The sequence below is a fragment of the Astatotilapia calliptera genome, chromosome 10 (genome assembly GCF_900246225.1).
Source record: "Astatotilapia calliptera chromosome 10, fAstCal1.2, whole genome shotgun sequence".
Classification (NCBI taxonomy): domain Eukaryota; kingdom Metazoa; phylum Chordata; class Actinopteri; order Cichliformes; family Cichlidae; genus Astatotilapia; species Astatotilapia calliptera.
Genome location: NC_039311.1, coordinates 29,988,008 through 30,001,810, shown reverse-complemented (window position 1 = coordinate 30,001,810; position 13,803 = coordinate 29,988,008). Strand labels below are relative to the sequence as shown.

At 39.0% G+C, this 13,803-nt stretch overlaps 1 protein-coding gene across 1 annotated transcript in view; it reads left to right on the top strand.

Moving 5' to 3' along the window:
- The window catches only part of LOC113030056 (polypeptide N-acetylgalactosaminyltransferase 10-like), a 512,613-nt gene that overhangs the window by 104,572 nt on the left and 394,238 nt on the right, over positions 1–13,803 (top strand). The window lies entirely within an intron of this gene.

The following is a 13,803-nucleotide window of genomic DNA, read 5'->3' as shown; positions in this document are numbered from 1 at the left end:
CAAGGCACTGATCACATGATATTATTAATCGTTAGAGCACTGTAGAAATCATATTCGAACCCAATGTTTGCGCACAGCAAATGCTCAGGTCTTCATCAACATTTGTGACGTCTAAGAAATGCAAAGAACTACTCTTATTGACAGTTTTAGTTGCTCTTATATTATCATTTTACAACGGTAATAATGATGCCTAATCACGCGTATAAACATAAGCTCGTGAATTGTGGGTTTAAAATTATTTTTAAAAAATGATGACTTGTTTGGAGCCTCAAATGAAAGACTCAAGCACAAAAAATGCAAGAAAATGACCTGATATGTCCGTCTGAGATGTGAGCGTGCAGTTCCCAGCTCATCTCTCGGTGGTATATTAACCCTTTAAGACCTACCATAGAACCAAGTCCGCCAGAGCTTATATTATATTTTTACCTGCTGTGGAGCCATTTTTGGGAGCATTTGAAGTTGCTATACATCAATACAACCATTATAGCCAAGATTTTAATAATATGTATTCATTAAGTGCATAGTAATTACATAAATTGCAAAAAAGTGCAATAAACTACAAAAAAATTTGAAAATCGTTTTTGTTTTTTAACATATATTTCTAGTTAGAGAAATTTAAGAGGCTTATCCCTCAAAACTGTAAATACAAAAAAGTTGCACAAAATAGTTTCCCACCACAGGAAATTTATTTTGAGTGTCTTCATAGTTTTATTTTTGAAATACACCAATTTTTATACACTGCAGGAAAAACGAAAATAAATATTATACTGCAAATTTGCAAAAAAGCAGCATATGCATCAAAATAAACTATTTCCAGCAGTGCAGTATGAGTCCTAAGCATCCCAGAAACGACACAGAAAGTCATAAAGTCAAAGATAACTTTTAAAAAGACGAGTATAGGCCCTGAGGACCTGATAGTAAAAAAGACTACACTTCCGGTTTCGGGCAGGTAATGGCGGAAATGCAAAAGTTCGCGCTGACGTCTATTCCAACGTAGGAAGTGTTATGAACAGCTGATCGGATCGGCACAGCGTGTTTCTGGAATATTATGTTTTTGTTCCTGCAAGCGCTTTTTATGCAGTTTTTGCAAAGCTTTATGTGGAAGGAAACCGTGACCTAGGACAAGCTGATGGCATCAGATGTGAGTACAACTCCTCCGGTTTCATATGCAAAAAAAATTTTTGCGCTAGCTTACGTGGTTGCAGTGCTACTGGGATTTAAAAATAGTTACGCAAAACAGAGCGTGCCCGCTCCGATCGGCTGTAAAGGGTTAAAAACAGGAATACAATAGGGAAATTACCACAAAAATCTGAGACCTAAAGTATCAGATCAGGAAAAGGAGATTTATAAGAAGAAGCAAATATTCCTCCATTTGTTGTTCATTAACAACACCACAGAGGTGCCAAAAAACAAAAAGGACAAAAAGAAAATATCCATATAGTGTCATAATCAGCACACAGCTTGATAATGACACTTCTCCCACCCACCCATAATGCTTATTGGCTAGTTTTTAGCCCTCCCATGGTGTCCATTGTGCTGCTAGAGCATGCAAGTATACGACAAGTACATGTTTCTTTCACATTAATATATACACCATAGTTTTCTTTCTCTATAAAGTACTTTTGGTTTTAATACTTTAAATATGTTTTCATGAAATTTACATACCTTTATTTATGTAACATGCTCAACTTCTCAATGACCTTTACGCATTGGAAAAAATATTCATTTCAGGCAGAGACTTTTAATCACACCAACACAGGCATTGATTTTACACCTCTGCAGGTATTGTGTTCCTCTGCCTTCTGTGGATTCTCTGTTCTTTGGAGCTTTCCAAAAAGACAGGAGGAGGCGGGCTCTGCCTAGTTTCAATCTGTTTTTGAAAGAAAAATTCACGCTTTGGCCTTAATAAAGCAGAAACGTGTTTGTCATGCAGAGCAGTAACTGGTGCGATTCAGCAAAAAAAGTCTAATAGCAGAATATTCACAGGATTATTTCTTCCTGAATTCAGTCACAGCTGTGCTTGTCACATGCTGTGTGACACTTCAGATCTGTGTTGACTCACAAATGGAAAAACTCTCAGTCTGCACTTTTTTAATGCTTTTTTCCCCTTCTTTGGAAAAAAAGTGTCACTGTTGAACCTATACTTTTTAAAAATATAAAACATCTCTCTTTCCCTGAATATGTTGACGTTAATGCAATATGGATTGTAGTTGTGAGAACCCACATTCTGACTGTCAAAAGAGAAACTGGATGGAAGCAAAACAAATCAACTTTTAATGAAGCTGATAAAAACTTCCAGAAAAAACAAAAAACACTAAGTTCAGCAGGGTGGATCAAAAAAGTCCAAACAAAGCAGGATACCAAGCAAGAAATCACAGACACAAGAAATATGAGCGAGTGTGAAAATATAGACAGACTGGCAACTAATAAGAGGTCGTCAGGATTAAAAATACACAAGAAACTAGCAAACCTCTGTGAAATTTAAGAGAGCAGGACATATATAATAGAAGGGAAACACACAAAGACAGTAAGCAAAAGAACAAAAGTCCTACAAGAATAAACTAAAACTCAGTTAAGTAAGTAAAACTCAGAATACAGAAGTACACATTCACAAACTCGGAGAGACACAAACAAAGAAATGCATAAAGAATCACTGGAGGTAACTATGAACGAGGGGATATAAAAGTCAAAACAGGAAGCGCAACTATATCAAACACGCAAGTATGAAAAGACGATCTGACAGTCCATGCAGTTCCTTTTTTAAATGCTCCACTTTTCCACACGCTTCAACCATACCATTCATGGTCCAACATGTATGTTTAATAAGAAACAGAGACATCATGAGCTTGCCCTCACTCTCACAAATCACACTGTCGGAATCAGGAAATGCCAATTATGATGAATAACATCAAACTTCAGTCTGCGGTGGATGGACGTGATGGCAGTGGCCTTTAATTGGGTTGCATTGCCAGAGAACTGGCAGCTGACTTTGATGTGTCACAGTGAACCTCAATGGATGAGCTGCTTGCTATAACCTAATTAAGATAAAGCTTCTTCCTTTTTCTATCATCCAGATAAGTACAAGACTTGCACAAAATAATAGGTACATGGAGCTTCAGATAGGCAAAGACCTTCATTGAAGACTTGAACATGAGTATAACAAAAGTCTGTAAAGTTCCCAGGCTGAGGAAAGGAGGCCCTGACCAACTGCTGAACCTTGAATTTGGGATTCAGTCTGGATTCCATCCCAGCCATCAAACGGTGGACCAGAGCTTCACTCTTGCAGGACATCTGAAGGTATCAAAGGCATTTGATCATCTAGTCTACATGTGTTTTGGAGAGGGTCCGCTGGGTTGTACCATGTGGGGTGTTCTGTGGGAGTCTGAGGTTCTGCAAAAACAAGAGCCTGAAACAAGTTTCATAAGTAAAGCAGCTGGACTCAGCCTCGGAGACCCTTGAAAACCCCAGCCTCAAGAAAGTCTATAGGTTCCATATTTCACTATTTAGAGACGGGTTTGAACATGATGCCCGTGGCTGACTCACACCAAACATAACACACAAACAAACATCTAAACTGTGGTTTAACCCAAAGTAAAGCACATTCAGGCTGGATTGAATACAATATTCAATAAACTATAGACCTACTGTATTGTTTTGACAGTACCCACCCACTCACATTCATTCTTTTATGCGCTGGTGATTATCTTGCGTAAATAATAGACTGGAAGTGAACGTAAACATAGCCTGCCAGTTTTACTAAACTTGAATGAGAAGCTATGAGCTACAGAAAAGTGAATAAATAATAAATGAGCAAAAGCTTCTCTTTCTTTTTAGCTCAAGTTACATATGATTCTTTCACTTTCTAGTGAATCTGGATAAAGAAATATGATATCATCTGAGAAAGAGCTGAAATACTTTATCAGTCAAACACCATTGAAGAAAATATTGCGTTCAAAAAGCCATCCTTGCTTTTGAAATAAAATCATGTGGTTTAATACGGACGGTCCTTCATCAGTGACATTTAAGAGTCAAAGCAATAAAGTGCAAGCCAAACATTCTTTTGCTATTAAATACCACCTATCCCCACTGATGGCTGCGCTGCTTTCAATGAAACTAACTTCAGCTGAACAGCCGTACAGAATGAACAGTTGTAGAGCAGCACAGACTGGCTGTGGAACATCTTTCACGAGTCTATGAAGGGACACTGAATAGTTTGTTTTTATCACTTGGAACATTGATGATGCCAGAAAAAATATATATGGAAATGTAGGCAAACAAACACAGCAAAGTGAGGCCTGTCATGTCAGGATTCGTGAAAACACTTTTGTGTTGTGATGTGAAGCGTCATACACACACCCCAAGGTTCAGCTGTGGCTCTTTTTCTGGGATATGCAGCCATCACAATAGAATCCAAAGGCAAATATGTGTTACGACAACCAAAACCAACACAAAGAACTCAAACTACACCTTTAGTAAAGTCCTTCAGTCCTATATACGACTCTAAAATCACAATTATTTATGAACAACACAGGTAAGGACGAAGTTAAAGAAAAATATGTATACACATTTTATGGAAGATAAAGTGTCAGTCTTTTGGTTTCCAGAAAGAAAGTATTGTAGTAGAAAGTCAGTTCTCTCTCCATTGTTTATGATGGTAAGAAAATCTTGTACCAGGAGAAACAGATTATGACTGAGCAGAAACCCCAAAAACAGCAGCAGAATGTGCCTTCGGGGATAATGATGCAGCCTCATATCATCTCGCTCCCTGCTCTGCACTGTATGCTGTCTGCTGTAGTAAAATGGATGTAGTGTCTCTGTGTTTCCCCAGGGCGAGGTGAGAAAGCGAGACTGCCATCCCCTAGAAAATAGGCAGCATGGTAGATCAGTGGTTATTGCCAGTGTGAGTGCCACCTCACAGCATGAAAGCCATGGATTCAAATCTCCTGGTCATCTGAGGCCTTTCTAAGAGGACTTTGTGGGAGGAAGTGGAGGAAACCTGCACAGGGATAACATGAAAAAACAAATGTGTTATATCAAGGTGTGTGTTACAATGTAAAGAATAACATTATGTAAAATGTGAACTTTAGATGGGGCATAACTTCACATCATGTAACCTGGTGAGTGGAACACACGTTTTAATGTAAAAGTGAATGTTTTTAATAAAAACCAAAAGATATGTGGAAGCAAAATAAAATAGCTAGTGAAAGTTACACTGCACGTCTTAACACATATAAAAAAATATAAAATGGGTCATTTCAGACAGCAGGAATAAACACCTGGTGACGACTTGTTGAAAGAAGGTCAGAGAACTCAGAATCATCAAACAATGTTGGCAGAGGTAATAATTTAAAGTGGTATCAAATTCTTACTCTAACATTTATTTCACATCCGTGCATTTTGTATCCAGCAGTCTAACTAGTTTAGTATAAATATCCTTGTCCCCAGTAAAATAACGCCTACCATCCTCTCCTACCAGACTCAGAACCTGTTGGCAGTAAACAAAGAGCTGCATGTTGGCATTATGATTACGTCATTTTGCTAAACATCTAAAGCTGTTGACCAGAAATCTGTGCATAGCTGCTCAGGTGGCCACTTCCATTTGACAAGAAAATGTCTTTTGAACAAAGTGACTGTTTTAGTCTTACTCTCACCTCTGTGAGAGGAGAGTAACAAACAACCAAATAAATAAAAAGATAAAAAATGCGATATGTTCAGTGGACTGCATTGTACAGCAGCAGGTGACAAGCTACAGGAAACAGAAAGGAATGGAAGTGTGATACAGTTTGAAAAGCTGTTTGTTTCTGAAACTACAGATCTGAGATTTTCAAGACAAGTTTGAAATCATGAGGTTGAACTAAAGGCTGTTAAGAACATGATTATGATTCACACCGTAATTACTGCTTTGGGAATATCACACATACATGTATATTTATAGCCAAACATTACGCAGTCTGACAAGAGATAACACAGAAGGAGCAAGGCTCAACTCAGTAACCAGGGTTACGTGTTTATCTAGTAAAAAAATTAAATAAGTCCTAAGTCTGCAGTGAGTGACTGAAGGCTCTGCTTTAAAATGTAACAAAGGCTAGTTCAGGACAATTGTGCATTCGCTACCTTTACCTGCATCTGCATTCTGAGTGTCCTATTTGAAAGAAAATATGAAGACATTAAATCATTCTGCGAAAAGGTTTGGTCTGAAAAGGTCATCAGGTGACCCTCTGCAGACCAAGATAAATGCAAGATCCCACCGCAGGGCTTCTCCACCGTCACTGCTTTTGTGGCTCATTACACCAACTCTGCTTGCCACCAGCACAACATCACACAGCCTGTCTGACAGATCGCCACGGTGTTGATTGCATTAGAGCTGAACAAGAGTTAGTGTTCAAATATAAGGTCACAGAGCAGCAGTGCATTCCCCCTGGTATCACAACGACAGCTCGTCGCTCTCTCTATTAAACACTTAAAGAAATCCAAGGTTGGAAAAAATGGCATATATGATATGATTTGGAACCACTTAAAACGCCAAAGTTAAAAACAAACAAACAAACAAAAAACCGTTTGTGTCCATAAAGTCTGCATGTAGATGTTCCATCAGCCTGCCTCATTTTACGAGCTTTGAGAAAGTATTCTTTTCTCATCATCTAACTCAAAAACTAGATGTTGTACACTGACAGCTTCCCCAGGTGCATGTGCAACTTTTATTAAAGTTTGATCAATAACTCTGAATAATTGAAAGAAAGCTTAATGAACTGTGAAATTTAATTAAAAAAGAAAGTACACACACACACACACACACACACACACACACACACACACACACACACACACACACACACACACACACACACACACACACACACACACACACACACCTACCTGAGGTACTTAAGACATCAGACCCACATTTTGAAATCTGCATCTAACGTTCTGTTCAGCTGTGGCTACAAAACTTCACTTAACAGTCAGAGAGCCACTGAAATCTGCATTTAATTAGTTAAATTACCAGCTCACCATCTAGACAGGAACTCCTCTGCTGACTCATTTACTCTGGCACTCCCTTTTAAAGATGCTCAGGTTTTCAACTAAACTGTTTCTGGCATCAGAGGTACTTTTTGCTTTCTGTGACGGCAAGGAACGAGGGAGCCCTTTGTAGCTGTGGGCAGCTATGTGAGTAACATGAAATAAATGTGATGTGCTTGTGATATACTGCAGTCCAGGGTTTGTTTTTTTGGCAGGACAATCACAAGATGGGAAAAGTAGCAGTAGAGCTGGACAATGAAATGAAAAATGCACAAACTACATGCCAAAATGAGTCAAAAAAGAATTTTAATTATAATATTCACTCTCTAGTTTGCTTATTGTTTAACTGGCACACAGAAATGCCCAACATTTGATCATTGTTTTCAAATTTCAGAACATGGAACTCCAACGCAGCATGCTACTCGCACAAAGATTAGATTTACCAAATAATGCAGGAACACTGATGTTGACCAGATGACATTTTGTTGCAGTTGTTGTTAGAGACTGGAGAAACCACTGCAGTGTGGCAAGTATTTGTGAGGTGAAGGTCAAAAAGAAAAGACTGGGCTATACTGCCTTTTGGGACTCAGTTGTGTAACCCACCACTATCTCCATGTTATTCTCTGTTCAGAGACCCTCTGTCATCTGTCCAGCACAGTCATCTCATGTTTGATTTCCTACCATAATTTGGGAAAATCATGGTCATAAATACTTTATTAGTGAAAATCTGAATAAATAACATTCAGAACGTGAATTAATAAGTGAGACTTGGCACCTGAAGGCTGATGGACAAAGCTGCATGAGCTGATAAAGAAATGTGCTGATTGTTGATCCATGCAAAATGAATTTGCACTCACCATGTCTGCACATACATCAGTGAACTTTGCTTTTTCTACACCTTTTGCCATTTCTTCCACATGTAAACAACATTTTAGTTGACTGTAAATTGAGTTTAAAAAAATTTTCCAGAGTGAAGATTTTCAGGAACCATTCAACTTAAAACTGTTTTTCCATATTATTTCTATAACAGTGCTGATTGGTTTGGCATGCTCTTGATGTTGCATTTTTATGATGTTGCATGTTTCCAGATATTATTTAAAATAAAATTTAAAAAAATTCCTGTGTTTAAAATTACTTGTGTACATGTAAACATAACCAAATAACCAATAAAAACTCTCAAATTCTGAAATGAACAAGAACAGGAAGGACAGGAGGGCAAGAATAAAGTAGAGTCATAATTTCTACAATAAATAAAAACATCTTTAGCCCATTAAACCCTCATTTATGTTACACATAAGATTTAAAGTGGGATGAGGATTTTCCTATAAATGGACAGTTCAGCGTGTACTACTTCCACACTGACATTAAAGTTGCATCTGAATGTATGTGAATAATAACACATTTGTCATTTTATGCACAGCACTGTGCATAATTTTCAGCTTCCACACCAACGTGTTAACAATGAATATACATGAATTCACTTTTAGTGTTAAATCTTATTCCATAAATTACTGTTCTCCAACCACACATCTCCAACCCACATATCAGCAAACACTGATTCTGCAGGGCTGCATTCAAAACAGCCATCACACAGGTGATTTCACTGATTAGTCCTCCATCTGTGATTGAAGGTGTGCTTATCAGCAAAATCAGTGGGTGAAGTTTTCTTTCGTGGCACCTGCTGCTCTGCAGGCTGGCAGTGTTTTGCGGTAAGGCCACAGCTGGGTAAACGAAACACACACACACACACACACACACACACACACACACACACACACACACACACACACACACACACAAATGCACATTCACTGTTTTCATCCAAAATTTATTCCACCTAGATCAAACAATCAGCCCTTTCCATCTGGAAAGTCTGAAAAGTCTTTCGAGCCTTTTTTATGAGTTTGGTTCACCTGAAACACAAGTCCTTGGCATTAAAACTGGACAGATTAGCCAAATTACATTTGTGGTGTCATAATAATAATGATGATAATAAAAAAATCTTCACAGAAATTAAAGGCCATCTGTGCCTCAATGCGCTGCATATGACATTTTCTATGTGTGGTGGATAAAGTCCAAGAATTACCTGCTTTATATGAGAAATCTGTCAAGGACATGAAATTCAAAATACAACTGAAGGTAAATGGTATTTTTAGTCTGTATGTTTGTAAGTAAGCTTGTGCTTTTTCCCTTGCATCTCATGCTACAACATAGGACCCATATATCACAGCTGAAACGTTTGGGGCTCCTTTGAAATAACTTTCTTTTTGTTCCGTTTAAAAAACATTTATTGGCACGTTTTATTTCTTTGTGCAAGTTTAGGATAAGTTAAAAGGCTAACTAAACATTAGAAAGTCAATTTTCAATTATTAAATTAGCACTCCTCAGAACTGTTCTGCAGAAGCAATGATATTTGGTAAGTGAAGGGTTTGGTGAAGTTCAATTAGACAGTGAAACAGGAATAACAGGTGTTGGTCAATTTCAGGCTTCTGATATAACAGTAGAAAAAAAGTATTTTAGATGGGACAAGTTTCAATGCTGTCATATGCAGTCAAACTGCCCACTTCAGGGCATAAAAATGCTCCGATTTTATTATCTGTTTTGTTAATCGTTTAGCCGATCTTGAGTCTCTCCCATTTGTAATAGGGAGAGAGGAAGGGGGAGGGCAGCACGGTGGTTAGCACTGTTGCTACACAGCAAGAAGATCCTGAGTTCAATTCCACCATCACCGTCTTTCTGTGTTTGCATGTTCTCCCCGTGTTTGTGTGGGTTCCCTCCGGGTACTCCGGCTTCCTCCCACCGTCCAAAGACATGCAGCTTGTGGGGATAGGTTAATTGGTTAATCCAAATTGCCCATAGGTGTGAATGCAGGAGTGAATGTGAGCGCGAATGGTTGTCTGTCCCTGTGTGTTAGCCCTGCGACAGACTGGCGACCTGTCCAGGGTGTACCCCGCCTCTCGCCCTATGACAGCTGGGATAGGCTCCAGCGCCCCCCGCGACCCTGAAAAGGATAAGCGGAAGCGAATGGATGGATGGATGGATAGAGAAAGGAAGGGTACACTATGAACAGGTCACTAACATCTAACATTTGAAAGACAATCATTCACACCTACGGCCAATTTAGAGCTGCCTAACAAAGCTAGAGAACACCTAAACACCCACACAGGAAGGCCTCAGCTGGCCAGTATGAGCTGATGGTGCAAACAACTGCACCGCCATGCAACCAGCTCAGTTTTCACAATTGTAATTTGTGGGCAGCTTGTTAATGGTATTGTATTAGCAGAGGATTGTATTTGAATGTAAATGTCCTTTACGTTTCTCACTCCATCTTATTTATCTCTTCCCTGTCGATTGTGCAATCAAGTTGTGATTTTATTCATAATGCAAATGCCACTAACAGCAGATAATGCTCATCTGCTGTTAGTAGCTTTCTGTTAGGCCTGACACTTTTTGATTTCTTAAACTTCTGTGCAAAATTGTTCTTCAGATCTTACATGTCCTACTTTCTTGAGCAATAAACTCTGCAGTACACGTGCAGAGAAGTCAACTATGCGACACCCGCCACTTGCCAAATGCCAGAGCAAGTTGTTCATTCAGCATAGGTGGTTCAGCATAATGAATTTCACATTTGTTAATTCAGGTTTAATGGAATTCAGTGGCATAAAATTGGGAAAGGAAATTAGTTTTATGTCATCAGCTTTCAACATGCTGTATTTGTAAAAGAGCAAAGCAAGCAAAACTTCAGTGATGTTGTTAAAACTCAGACTGTAGTGTATTCAATTTTCTCTAGCTGCAGTGTGCAATCCATCATTAAAACAATGGCCCCATAAAAAGTGCATTCATTCACTGCACTGTAGAAATAATGTTACAGTATGAATCTGATTGTCTCATCAGATTTCTCAGTAAATAGCTGCTCTGAAACGAAGGGACACATTAATCAAACACCAGGACTAAAATGAGATGCCCTCAGCCTCAGCCCACACTTCCTTTCAGCATGAATCTGAATCAAAGCCGTTTATAGAATGTATCTCTAGCATTAGAATCCAAATGACCAATTCAAGAGTTTAATAAATGGAGATTTTATGAAATTGGCTCAGAGGCATCAGTATAGCTCAGTGAGTTGAGCCGGCGACCCATATGCCATAAGGCCACTGCAGGGGCTGGGGGTAGTGTCTGCTTTGAGGCCATCGACTGTAGGTCGCCCCCCTGCTCTCTCTTACAGCTTTCCTGTCTTCTCTACACTCTCTTAGCTCAACAAAGGCTGAAAATCCCCTAAAATATAAAATGCTAAGATGGTGGCTCTCAACTGGTGAATTCCTGCTGTTTAGCCTGATGAGTCAAAACTGAAGGTGCATCTAACAAATTTTTGACGTCAGATTTCAAGATGAAGGGTTATTGTTTTGACACACTCAGCACACTGATGACCAACAAGAGCTCTACTCAAAAATAGTTTTGTTTTTTGCATTTGGTGAATCATTAGAAGTAGGTGTAGCAACCAGTTTACAATCACTGTAATCACTCTCAGACAGACTACTACGGTTTACAAGCTACTGCTGCCTAATTTCTAAACACACACATTGCCAAAACACTCCATTTGAGTCAGTTGTCATCTGCTGGTCCCTCTTCGCAATAGGTGCCATCTAGTGGTATTTGACTATTTTCCTGGCCAACGTGATGTCCCGTGCATAGGTACTGGGTTACATCCATACCCCTACAGGCATCAATAAAGACCATATTTAACTTACTAGGTACCCAAACTTCATCTGTTGGTGCTAATTCCTTCTGGCATCTGAGGTAATTAAATAATGGAATTCATCTATTTCCAAGCCAACACTCAAGCCTCTTACTTTGAATAACTGTTTTAAAAAAAAATTAAGCAAGCCAAGCAGATGGACAGACAGTGGAGTAAACAGTTTTTTATCTTAGACTTGTTTAGTGTGAACATAGAGCTGACAGGAAGATTATTGTCTGACAATAATACACATGCACTCTATGATGCACCATCATTCACTGCCTGGCTCTGATCATATACATCTGTGAGTCCATCTGTCCATCAGCATGGAGAAGAGGGGGAAAAAAGCCGTTATCAAATTAGCAGTAATAATTTATAGGTCACGTGGCAAAACATAACAGAAGGAGCGTCAGAGGAATGCAATATTACTTTCCAAGTTTGAGGTCAATCACAAGCAGTTTTGTTATGATGTTCAAAAAGGCGAACAGATGGATGGACTGTCAAGCAAGGGAAAAAAAGAAATATTTATCTTAAATGCAACCCCAGCTCCAAAAATGTTTAGATGCTTTGTAAGAGGTAAAAAAAAAAAATCACTTAAACATCCTTTATTTAAAGTGCAACATCTAAATCATAAAATGTTTAAACTAAGGAAGTACAGTTTTTAAAATAAATATTAGTTCATTCATCAAGGTTTTCCACTGTCTTCCTTCCCACTCTCTCCAAAGGGTACCCCTGCATTTCCTGAGACAAGATATATTGAAAACATGACCCAACAATGATTTGGCAAAAAGAGACAAACTAATTACTCACAGGATATGGACAATAGAGCCTGGGTGGAATACTTTATTCTCGTGTCAGGAATCACAACAACAGATGTCTCTGCGTCATGTGACCCAGTGTTTTGTGTTTCATTGTATTTTGATATTCATTGTTTATGTTTTAGCTCATTTGGTCTTTAGCTGCTAGGTTGCCTAGTTGTAGTTCTTTGTTCATTTAGACTCCTTTGTGTTAAAGTTCCTTTTGTTGTTGAGTGTGTCTTATCTATCACGTTTTATGTCTGTGTGGTTCATGTCATCAAGTTCGGGTCTTGTCTGCGTCTTGTCATGTTTCCTGATTATTTTGAAAGTCTTGTTTCCATGTTCTATGTGCTTGGTTTACACTTCCCCCGTGGTGTCATTATGATTCATTTGTGTCAGCTGTTTTCCAATGTGGCCACTTCTCCTGATCACTACATGTGTGTATTTAAGTCTATTGTCTCTTGCTGCTCGTTGTCAGGTCGTCTGTAACCCCCATGTTAATCATAGTCAAGGTTACAGTCCTAGTTACAATCATAGTTTAGTTCATAGTCTAGTCTAGGTTATCGTCTTTGTTTGATTTATTCATGTATCAGCCAAATAAAGGTTTGCTGTTTTTTTGAAAATTAGTTTCATCTCCCACCGTGTCTGCTTCTGAGTCCACCTTATCATCACACCGGCACACCCCACTGTGACAGTCACCTGCTAGGGCACCTCTCAACCTGCTTTTAAAAAGTGTGTTTGGATATATTCTTTGTAGAAATTGAAGCATATGGATTAACTAAGATGTACTAGTTTGGGCATTTGAAGCAATCTACAATCCATTCAAAGCTTTTGAAAGACTTTAAATCTGCCTTATTGACTAAGACATAAGGCTGACAAGCAAGTGACTACAGGCATCTGAGATGTGCAAAGACCACCTCCTGCTTCGAGATGCAGGTCACACCATTCTATCAATGTTCACAGGCACATAGCGTTCATCCCACATAGGTGAGAGGGTAAGCAGGTCCATGGCCTTAATTGGAGGTAAACTACAGAGCAGCATGCCAGGACTTGTAATACAACACGTCGGATTCAATCAGCCCGGTTGCATCATGGACAGAGGACACCTTGTTTTGTCTTGGCCGCCTTCTATCAGGTTATCGATTCCTCTCCTTTCTCTGGCAGCACCCTGTGATGCTTATTAACCCCGTGGATTTAAGCACACTAAAACAAGTGAAGCTCTGATCCCCAAAGGAACACAATGCTTTGCTGCTC